The sequence below is a fragment of the Mercenaria mercenaria genome, chromosome 17, assembly GCF_021730395.1.
Source record: "Mercenaria mercenaria strain notata chromosome 17, MADL_Memer_1, whole genome shotgun sequence".
Taxonomy (NCBI): Eukaryota; Metazoa; Mollusca; class Bivalvia; order Venerida; family Veneridae; genus Mercenaria; species Mercenaria mercenaria.
Window position 1 is genome coordinate 7812482 of NC_069377.1, and position 12093 is coordinate 7824574.

At 35.5% G+C, this 12093-nt stretch overlaps 1 protein-coding gene across 8 annotated transcripts in view; it reads right to left on the reverse strand.

The window, feature by feature from the left end:
• Positions 1-12093, reverse strand: part of LOC123537200 (uncharacterized) — a 46049-nt gene that overhangs the window by 6025 nt on the left and 27931 nt on the right. The window lies entirely within an intron of this gene.

Genomic DNA, 12093 nt, shown 5'->3' on the forward strand with positions numbered 1-12093 from the left:
GATCCTCGGGCGGGGCGTATGTTCTCCGTGACTATTTGATAAACGACATTGTGTCTGAAATCATTAGTCCTCCACCTCCGATTCATGTAGGGAAGTTGGCAGTTACTTGCGGAGAACAGGTTTGTACTGGTACAGAATCCAGGAACACTAGTTAGGTCAACTGCCCGCCGTTACATGACTGAAATACTGTTGAAAAACGGCGTTAAACCAAAAAAAAAACAAAAACAAACAACAAAGGAACACAGATTACCAAAAGATTAGCGAAAAGAAACAACTGTTTTCTAGACCTAATCACATATTATTTATATTAGGCCCAAGATATTTTAATTTCTCACGAGAAGAGTAAACGATTTGTTATTTGTTTAATATAAATAACACTCTGCCTGGTGATATTCGCTTCAGTATTGTGTTCAAGTTAGATACAGAATGATTTAGCAACGGTGATGTTAGAGTGTAATCAATGTTGACATGAAGCAGGCGTTCATCGATCCTTAAAGAGCATTATGTGCTCAGAGATAAGCTTAGTAACCATTCTTTTTGTGAGCCTACATAGCTCACTTTATCTCTTGTGGCCTTTTTCCGTTTAAGGTTCATCATCATGTAAAGCGTTTGAGACCACCCCTTGAGTAAATTTTTATTTTTGAAATTATTCCCGACAGACCCATAATATTCATAACATATATATACGAATTTGTTCAGAAGAAGTAGAAAATACTTTCTATAGAGGTCGCCTTGTTTGGTAATATGTATATTGTTTTACAAAACATGTACTTCGACTGTCCACATTATATTTTGTACAAGATATCAAATTTCATTTTCAAACATATTTTTTCTCTGAGTTTGATTTTGATGTGTGTCTTATATACTTATCTAGGTACTCCGGGAAATGAAATATAGTTTACGTTTGTATTTGTTGAAATACTGCAGATTTTTGTCCATTTGACAGCTCTATTTTCACTTTCATTTTGCAATGTTTGCATGTTTTTGAAATGTACATGGTTTGTAACACTTTCAACTTCCGGACTACCTGGACAAATATGTTAGACGCACAATGATGATAAAAGTAATGACAAAATACTTTTGAAAAAGAAGTTTGATATCTTCTACAAAACAGAATATGAACAGTCAAAGAACATGTGATGTAAGACAAAACGTGTTGTCCAAAAGGAAATAATCTGTCTTAAAATTAAATTAAAGTTTCTCCTCCTTGTTATGAACGATTTGGTGTATTCTTTATGATAGACCAAGGCGTATGTGGCGTAAAAAACTAAAACAAAAATTCACCCCTGGGGTGGTTTCAAAAGACTTTACATGAACATTAACAGGCTGTTCTTAAAACATTTAAGGCGAGTGTATTGCTAACAGATACTATAGACCCCTTTTACGAGGTCCAAGATTAAATTCACAACAAACCTCTATAATTAAACTGTTAAAACGTAATATTTATAAGCAGGTAAAATATATCGTACCTACATTACAAAATGACACATCCAGCAACGAAGCTCCGATGCCTCAATGTAAACAGTCAGCGGGGATGGTACTAAGAGGTCTAGGAATTCGTCCTGTTCGTTCGTTTCGTCAAAAAAAAAATGTCTGTCATTTTTAAGAACTTGTATATCATGTAGTGATGTATACCAATGCACAAACACATGTACAGCCACCCGTTTGAAATTTGAATGCACGAAAATTTCGGGTTATACCACTAGCTGATACAGTATATCTAGAAAGGCACACGATAATAATTTAATGTTTATCTTTCAAAAACATATTTCTGTTTATTTATTCATTTATTCATTCATTCATTAATATATTCTGTACAATTTTCGTCGTATAAGTCAGATACAGTTACTCGTTTTTCTTCAAAAGTGTCCTCTTACAGACGTAAGCCGTTTCGCAAGGACGAACACCAATTTTATGCTCGGCTTCGCCTCGGACAATAGCGAAATGGCTTCTTACGTCTGTAAGAGGACACTTTTGAAGAAAAACTCGTACTGTATCTATTACATACTTAATAAATTATAAATAAATGCTGAAATAAATGTATCGCCCAATTGTGTATTTGATGGCTAAAGTATTCAATCTACGTTCGGAACCAGGGGTAATAAAAAGTGTCATTATAATTGTTTCCACTGTAATGAAGAACAGTTTTATAAGAGACATATGAAAGAACAAACATAGGGAAAGGAGAGTCAGTGTAGAGTTTTCGCAAAAAGGAGGAAGGAGTGGGTAGGGCTGTAAGAATTAAATGTAAACCTATAACTAAAGTACATAAATTTTCCTAATTCGTTTTTCATGCGGACAAATTCGATCTGAAAGTACTTTCAGCAAAGATTTAGTCAATAATATACTAGATCTAATCGGTAAGGAATCTATTTTTCATGACTGTGATAGTTTCCGATAAGTTTAAATGCTGATTGTTTTCTGAAGTACTTCCAGCAAAGATTTAGTCAATAATATACTAGATCTAATCGGTAAGGAATCTATTTTTCATGACTGTGATAGTTTCCGATAAGTTTAAATGCTGATTGTTTTCTGAAGTTTTCCGCAAAAGATTGCGTAAACACTCGGCGTTAAATTGCATGAAAAATGCACGAGTGTTTCATCGATCAGTTGATGTCTATAAACAAAAAAAAAAAAAAACAAAAACAAAAAAAAAAAAAAAACGTCCACATTATTTTAGTTGTGTAAAATCACATTTAGAATTATAAACATTAGAAACATCAAAGAAAATATATCTTTTGCAATACAAAAGAACAGGAAAATTCGTCGACATTATGCAAAATGCTTTGCCTAGATTGGATCCATTGCGCTACATTTCTGTATCTAATAATGTGATTGTTTAGAAATAATTGAGGCAAAACGTATTAGTTCATCACATAAATAGTATCATTCTTTTGTGGGGATAATGCATGTTTTCAGGTTATAACGGCTTATTACGCCTGACGTATAACCGCCCATCGTGCATAAATAGTGTTAAACCACTCTTTTGCTATAAAGTATTTCGATTCTTATATATCTTTTTTTCGTAATATATAGATAAAATATGATTAAACTATTTATTGGCGCATGCATGGCGCCGAGTGATAGGTCGTCACGCTCCTTGTTTATACATGCCAGAATCGGAAGTGGCAATACGTCTTGCGGAAAAGTTTCATTAAGGCGCAAATGATGTCGAATTATTCTGAGCAGCTAATAACCAACATTATGTGTGTGTAAATTGATTAAGACAATTATGCTATGTGACATTTCGTTTTAAACACGTTTTAAGTGAAAGATTTGATCAAAATTTAAAAGCGCTTTTTCGCGATGCGTACATGGCGCTAAATATCACGTTGGCGTGACGTCAACATAATATCGTTGTGATAATTTAAGCATTGTTAGCCATATTAGAATTTGATTTAAAGAGATTTAATTCGTTACGGTTTTGTCAAAAAATTAGGTTTAAACAGCACGGTATGTCCTTTATCTGCAATTCTATAATAGAACAATTTTACGCAACGTTTCCCTCTGCGTACGACTTTATCGTTTATATTTTTAATTTATATATCAAAAGGATATATTTTTCAATTCATTCAAAAGTAACTTTTAATGTAAGCAAAATACACAGAATCAGTATCTAGAGGTCAGCAAATTACGTCAGATATATGGCTCTCCCGCGCTTTGATTTACATCGTCAGATAAAACTGTAAAAATTCTTATCCTTGTGTAGCTTTTAGTGCTGATTTTGGCGCAATTTTTGCAAGATTTTACCCTACATATCTTTGGAACCTGTACCATATACCCTCCTATACGCTACACAGTCATCAATGTATATTCGGGCGCAAAGAATATAAGATTTTTTCACCGGTTGTAGATGCAGATGGGAATTTCCGGCCTCGAGGGTAACTGTTTAGGCGGTTACGAGGCTCCAGCCTCGTAACCGCGTAAACAGTTACCCGAGAGCTGGATATTCCACTCTGCACCTACAACCAGTGACAGAATCTTTGTCTTGCATATCATATTAAAGAAATAAAAATAGAAATAAAATCAATCGAAGGGCTTTCTTTTTAGAACTATTTCTTCTAGCTGCGTATTTAAACAAAGCGCGGGAAATCAACGTTCGTAAACAGGAAAGACGTCATGACGTTTCAAAGACAAATAACAATGTTTAGTTCCGGTTTTGTTTTATCAGTTGCAGCGTAACGTTATGAATTTTTGATAAAATAACGTTTTTTTGAATCGAGAAATATACTATAAGGAAACAAGAGGAACTGTCAAGGTATCGGATTTTTATTCCGTTTTTTTTTTTTATGAAATAAAATGTAAATTGCTACATATATGTAGTTCGTAATACGTCATTTACAGCACGAGAGTCATCTCACACCCCGGGGTGTAAGATGGATTTTTCCAGCACCGATAAAAATACCGGAAATCCCCGTCTGGTATGCAAGAAAAGGGAAGTTAACACTTTAACAATATTGTCCATTAACTTCCGGGTTTAGCCGAGTTTCGCGTACACTTAGTATTGTTGATCCCCAATTCAACGCACAGTCAATGAATTTACATCGGCCTTGGAGACTATGTGGTTTCAAAAAAAAAAAATACTGACTTTTCTTTTTAATTTTACAGGGTTTTTTTTGTCCGATGTTTTTCCTTCTTCAAATTACTAGAACAGCTAAATACCTATTCGTCTCCGATTTTACCTATTTTAGAAAGAAAACCTAGCTTTACTTGAAATAATTTTGTTAGTGGTGTCGGTCAATCTGAACATTTAATCTCAGATCCACAAAGAAAAAAAGCAATCTTCGTGTCAGATTCAAATTACTCATAGTTCGGTACCTTTATGCTTTGTCATGCGTACTTGCTTTGATGGGAGATTATTTAAGCATTTTGTCCTTCATCAAGAATGGTTTGTACGATTCAAAATGTTTATCAAAATAAAACAGTGTAAAAAGAAAACAAGCGTTTACCTATTACTCCTGAACGTTGATACTTTGATTATGAGTAAACATATAACTTTCCAGAACATCAATACATTTTTAACTGAAACAGATGAGAGAGAAACTTTATTCCGTTCTGTTTTTGTAACATAGTAGTTTTCCGTACTGAAACATACCTTGCTGTAGTTTGACATGATGTCAAAGATAATCGTAATGAAAACGCTGGCTACACGTTTCAACGGTTGCCTTTTTATATGAAACTTACTGACCCGTTACTAAACCTTAATGCGAACGTAGTCATGCGTATTGATCCGTAGCTTAACGTAGTTATCCGAGCCTGTCCGTACTTAAGCGTAGTTCAACGTAGTTCACCGCAGATCCGTCCACGCGCTGGGCAAGTTGTCAGGCGCAGTAAACGTAGTTCAACGTAGAACGCCGTACCTATCCGTACTTATTTGCGTCCTGTATCTTGGTGTCACCCCGGTATAGAAGTACTTCCGGGTCGTTGTATCCTAGAAAGTAGTTCTTTGAAATTTTGAAGTTCCCAATTTAACGCTATCCCTACTTTGACATGTTATATTCCAAATGTATTTATTGATACTGTGTACATTTTTTGTCATTTCTGATGTCTTTAACAGTTGTTTTATGTGTGTTTTTCAGGATTACATTTCTGTGCGGAAGGATTAAAAAACTACACCAGACTGGTGGCCATGACAGATGTCAGTGGGAAATTTAAACATGGACTAGATACTTTGATGTGTAGCAAAAAAGTTCATCGTTGATGGTGGTGTTTTTCTGTGATATATTGACTGGGATAGTATTACTCTTCAGAAATACAGAGCTGTCAATGCTGCAATTTTGTTGTGAAATTCACAATCCATGTCCAAAAGTGCTTGTTTTACTATACAGCAAAGAAGGAGAAATTGTACCGGGCCGACACCATCTTTTTGTTCCCCGTTTCTCACCATTTTTCCTGTACTAAGACGTATTGCTCCGTACTTATCCGTGTCTACTCCCCCAACAGGTCAATCCCATCCGCGCCGTACCTCAACGCACGGACATATCCGTAAGTGTGACTGTAGCTTTAAGTGTATTGTTGCGAAGTTCTCTTTAAGTAAAACGGACACCGTAGTCCAGTGACAACACCGACAACGATTCCCGAGTTTGTGTGCCCGCTCCTCAATCTAAAACTTATTGTTATTTATCACATATTTGACGTCGCGGGAGTGTAATAAAGATTAGTTTAATCATATTTTATTGCTCTCTGTTTCAATGTCACACACAATATTACATACATTATTAACACACAACAAAAACAAAAAGGGTTGGGCTAAGAGTTATTTCAACATCAGCATACAGCCCTTCCCATAATTTTGAACCACTCTTTATAATAAAGCCTTTAATTTGACGCCGACGTCGTTTATTGTATAGGAGACGTTGGTCAAACTGACTTGTTTATATAGTAAAAGGAAGTAATTTTTTTATGTTTCGATAGGAAAGGCTAACATGTGATAAAAAGGTTTATACATTTGTGACTTTCCACATTGAATTTATTAAACTCGTTGAATAAAATTGTTAAAATGTTCGGCAGAGCCTCGCATTTTATCATTTTATTCAACTCGTTTAATAAATTCAATACGAATAGACACTCATTAATATCCTCTATAAAATAAATGTTCAAAAGAGGCATTTGTCATATCTGTTGTCATAGGAACCATATTTTTACCATATTTTTATATTGAAAGTTAGTAGAAGAACCTGCATGTTCTTAACAAAACCTACCATACACGATGGACAGACATACGAACTGACAGAAAATGTGTTTGTTCTGTGAAACATGTATATTTTTGACTGTAAATTGAACAGACGAGATGTAAACTGAAATGCTTAGTAAAGATTAGGGCATAAATTAGTTGTGGTCAGAACAACTTGGATGAAGTATCGCAAATTTGCAGTGGGTATCACTGACACACTTTCCAGAAAAACCTGCATTTATTTTTTAGGTTACAAACAAAAACGAAAATGACATCGCTATACGTCTATAATAATGTACATGTAGCTTCTTATTTACTGAATTGTATCATTTTAAAATGAAGTCATGAAAATATAATTGTTATCGTGGTACGTGTTGGCGCCCTCGCCAGAATGATATCACGATAGCACGATTTCTTTTTGCGTTACTCCCCACCTCCTTCCCCCATCAGCACGACAATAAAATGACACGACCAAAGAAGGGCTACGACACGATACTTTTTCGTCGAGTTTGTGCCCTATTTTGTCATGTTCTCGTCTAGATGGGGTGCAAGGCAACAGAAAAAGGACACACACACCAAAAAAAAAGAAGAAGAAATTACCGTCAATTTATCGTGCCATTCTCTGGTGCTGGCGGCGGCGCCACTCGACAAAATATAGACACGACAATTTATTTTGCATTTGTTTTGTTTTGCCTTAAAGTTAACATGCGCAGCTATACTTTACATAAGCAGTCAGCAGTTATAGAGAAAATGTCGTTTAGTACTAGATCGTATCCTTCTTAGTTTATTTACTGCGGCAGATGAAGTCTGAATAGTTGTGAGGGAAGTCTCTACAGTTGTGAGGGAGGTTTGCATTGTTGTGAGGGAAGTCTGTATTATTTTGAGGGAAGTCTGCATTGTTGTGAGGGAGGTTTGCATTGTTGCGTGGGAAGTCTGAATAGTTGTGAGGGAAGTCTGCATATTTCTGCCCGTAGAAATTAGTCGATTTACAACAATTCAGACTTCTCACACAATTATATAGACTTCCTTCACAAAATACAGACTTCCCTTATTGCACTGTTGTGAGGAAAATCTGAATAGTTGAGAGGAAAGTCTTTATTGGTGTGAGGGAAGTCTGTATAGTTGTGAGGGAAGTCTGCATAGTTGTGAGGGAAGTCTGAATAGATGTAAGGGAAGTCTGCATTGTTGTGAGGGAAGTCTGTATAGTTGTAAGGGAGGTTTGCATTGTTGTGAGAGGTCTATATTATTTTGAGGGAAGTCTGCATTGTTGTGAGGGAGGTTTGCATTGTTGTGATGTTTGTCTGTATTGTTGTGAGGGAAGTCTGTATAGTTGTGAGGGAAGTCTGTATAACTGTGAGGGAACAACAATGCAAACCTCCCACACAACTATTCAGACTTCACTCACAACAATACAGACTTCTCTCACAATTATTCAGACTTCCCTCACAACTATTCAGACTTCTCTCACAACTATTCAGACTTCACTCACAACAATACAGACTTCCCTCACAACTATTCAGACTTCCCTCACAACTATTCAGACTTCCCTCACAACTATACAGAGCCAGAAAGGAAACGGTATCCGAACTGGACCAACACAACAAACGACAGTTCGACAGGATGGAGCTGGAGTTGGAGCTGGAAGAGTGCTACAGATAGACGCCGAGGGGCCGGTACGGTGCAGAGGGTCGAGCGTTGGGCAAAAAGCGAACTGTTAAGGTTAAAAAATCTGCCACGAACATGCATTATCGGAAAACGTTATTAAAGTGGTTGAAAAAAAAGAAGACAATTAAACTGTAAACATGGCTTTGTTTTATCTAGCGATTACTATTATCGAATGAGGAGGAGATGATTTCTTGCTATGTCTACAAGAAAATAAATAAAATTGACTATAATATGAAAACAGTGTTTTGTTTTGTTTGTTTTTAACTGTTTTCCCCTGCTAAGTTTCTCTCACGCCGATTCTAACGTTTATGGTGTTAGAAAATAGCCTTCTAAATTACATTGAGTAGAGGAGTCAATGAAAGTAACCACCCCTTTGCACTGTAGATAGCTGTAATTATGGCTCTGTTCGATCCCTTTCATGCAAATGAAAACATTATACATGTGTTTAACACATTTATTAGGTATAAATAATAAAGTTAATTTTCAAATACATGAATACAAACAACGTACAAATACGAAAAACTAAAAAATGAATATTAATGTAGCATGTAAAATGATAATGCAAAGTTCGTTGACCTTACTTCAAAAGGTAGTTTATCATATTTTTTGATCTCTCGATACCGTGGTATTTGATAAAGAACCGTATCACAAAATAACAGCTAATTTAATCGGATAGTTGGCGCGTGGCTGTATTGAAATTACTTTGACATTTAATTTTGGGTATGTGGGTTAAATTGAATAGATTTGATTGCAATTGATATCTTGTAATATATAAACTGAAACTGGGTGTGGTTTATGGCTATACAATAAAAAAATCCGTATTATTATGATAGGACAATACCCAATTGATTATGAATAATAAAACTATGGTGAGAACACTGTTATGAAATATCCTCTTTTATCTAATGCTAAAAATAGAGAAGCTGGGTGGTAACGGAACGTCAATGGTGCGGCAGGTGACGTCATGGGAATTTCCGATTGACTCACCCACCTACTCTCTACTGTTTTGGGAACGTTAACGGTGCGGCTGTGACGTCATGGGAATTACCTACTCTCTATTGTTTTAGGAATGTTGGGTGCGGCTCCCCCACTATTTTAAGGCATTGACCTGTCCGCCATATTGTTGCCCGATTGTGACGTCATGGGAATTTCCGCGTAAGCCCCACTCCCTAGCGATGACTCACTATTACGTCATAGGGTAACGTGATCTATGCCATTGTTCCGGCTCAGTCATGCGTGTAGCACCAGTAGCACCTGGCACTCTGTGAAATCGGCGGAACTATAGGAGAGATCGCCGTGACGTCACGCATTAACACCTGTTTATCTGGTGGTTGGCAAAACAAATGTTTTTATATCGTTTGTGTATGGGATCGGAATTTTTAATTTTTAATAACTTTTTCGCTCATTTATGGATTTTAAAAATTCAAAAAGTTCTGAAATGCTTACGATTTTCATATTTTCTCATTTAAATATCTTTTTAAAATGAATAACCATTTTAAATGACATATGATTTTAATAGCGGCGTTGCGATGCTCCAAACTTTTAGAAAAACACTGTAAGTTAAGCGTTCATAATGAATCCATTTTATTTTGAAATGATAATTAAAAGTAATCAATAAATTGCTTGTTTTATATCCTTTCCATTGATCAAAAAATTATTGACATCATTTGTGTTTTAAAAAAGTTTAAGCCGTTAGAAAAACATCACTGTTTACAAAAAAAACATGGACGCTCGGCGCCTGCCCACCCGATATTTGTCTTATCAGTTCTAAAAATAGAAAATACAAGGGATTTGTATACAAACACGATCTCTCCTATTCTACTGTAGCATACTAGTATACAGTTTTCTTTATGAAAAAGAAATAAAAGAATAATGTTGGCAAGGTTTTCGAATGGACTGCACATAAAACGGAACCAGAAAACATCGAAAAAATGCCTTGGTATATGCAGACAACAAAGACGGATAACTACATACGGACGTTACCGTCTCTGGGATTTTAAACAGTATTCAATGATGCCCAGACTCATTCTCGCCAGACCTGAACATCAATGTTTACCCAAAACAAAAAATTGTCATAAGGCGATAAATGTATTTATGAACGTGAAAAGTGAATGGATTTCTTAATTAGCAAGTGATTAATCATAGTTTACAACATAAAGGTCTGAATAGGGTTTAGATACGTTATAGTGGGTTTTATTTAACCTGGCGGGGCGGAGTTAACCTCCGGCTTATGCAAATAATAGTAATCTCATAAAACGAGCAAAATAGGTAGAGCTGCAGTGATTACAATGCAAGGAAGATGACCAGTGAATAAGAAATCAGGTTGCCAAATATACTACATACCCTTCACAATAAGGCAGTGGACCGTCGCGAAACCACGCCCCGCCAGGTCTATTAAAATAGACTATTTTTTAGTGAAAATCTTTCAAAATATTACCGCAATCAGCCAAATGGTGCCTTCAATAACTTTTTTGTTCTTAATTCTATTTAGCAAACGACTGATGTCGGTTAAAGCCAAAACATAACTCCATGGACTGGCCATATTGAAATTAAGAGAAAACTGCAAACAAGGTTTCACTTATAAAGTTTACAGAAAATTCTCGACAAATAACCGTAATTTTTCGCCATTTTGACTCCCACAACAACAACTCCTCACATAAAGACTACCACAACAACACGGTCGACTTCCTGACGTAAGCGTATACAAACTAAGTTTACATGAACCTATTTAAAATAATTAAAGCTATGTCGGCTACTCAAAATGGTCATTTGAAAATTGTTTCCCTTCATAATCAAGATCTATGAATAAAAATAATATAAGCTTTTTCCTCGTCAAAATCATTACTTTTATTCCGTGATTTCCGGCACGCCTACCCAAAACATTGCAGATAACTGGTAAAATTTTGGAAACAAAATATCAAAACACTTCTAGGATCATAACTGGAGACTCTTGTTAACAATTATATAATGCCAATCTGACTAAAGTATATTTCCAGTTAACGCTACGCACATTGGATCTGAAGACGTGCTATATATAGCCTCGTTCTGACGACCCTTCTCCTAGCAAATCAGAGCCTGACTTGCAACATTTTTGTATGTGAAAGTACAAGTTTGGAAAATCTATATTTAGCCTGGGTTTTTCATGTTTACTTTGACGGCCACATCATGACTGCGCCGTCGTGTTTTGAGAGGCATCACCTGTTACGGTACGGACTTGGTCACGTAAGGGGAGAATATGTATACGGAATCTGGTATGCGGAATTTGGAAAAGAATACTAATGTATAAGAAAATGTCCGATTTTAAGTTTGTTTCTATTGTGAACGATCTGTAATATTGAAATAAAAGCCTTGTTGGGTGACGATATTTAGGTATAGATATAACCGATTGAGTCTTTTACTTATTTTACTGAACATAACAAACAAATGCAAATGTAGTTGGCCTATGTAATGACCTCAAGATTTTGCTTGATTTCGTATGAAAGTATCATAAAATGAAAAATTTGATGTTGGCATTAATTTGTATTCACATCAATGTACACATCTTTAGTCAGAGGTTGTGTATGTACGAGTAAAGAATGAACTTCAAGAAAACGGATATAAAACACAATATGGTTTATTTAAAATATGAGTGTATATGACAATAAAAATGCCGATAAGAACAAAGCCAGAAAAAATAAAACAAAGACATGTATGTATAAAAATGAACTAACATTAATTAATACTAATCTTTACATAGGCCAAAGAAGTTATAACAA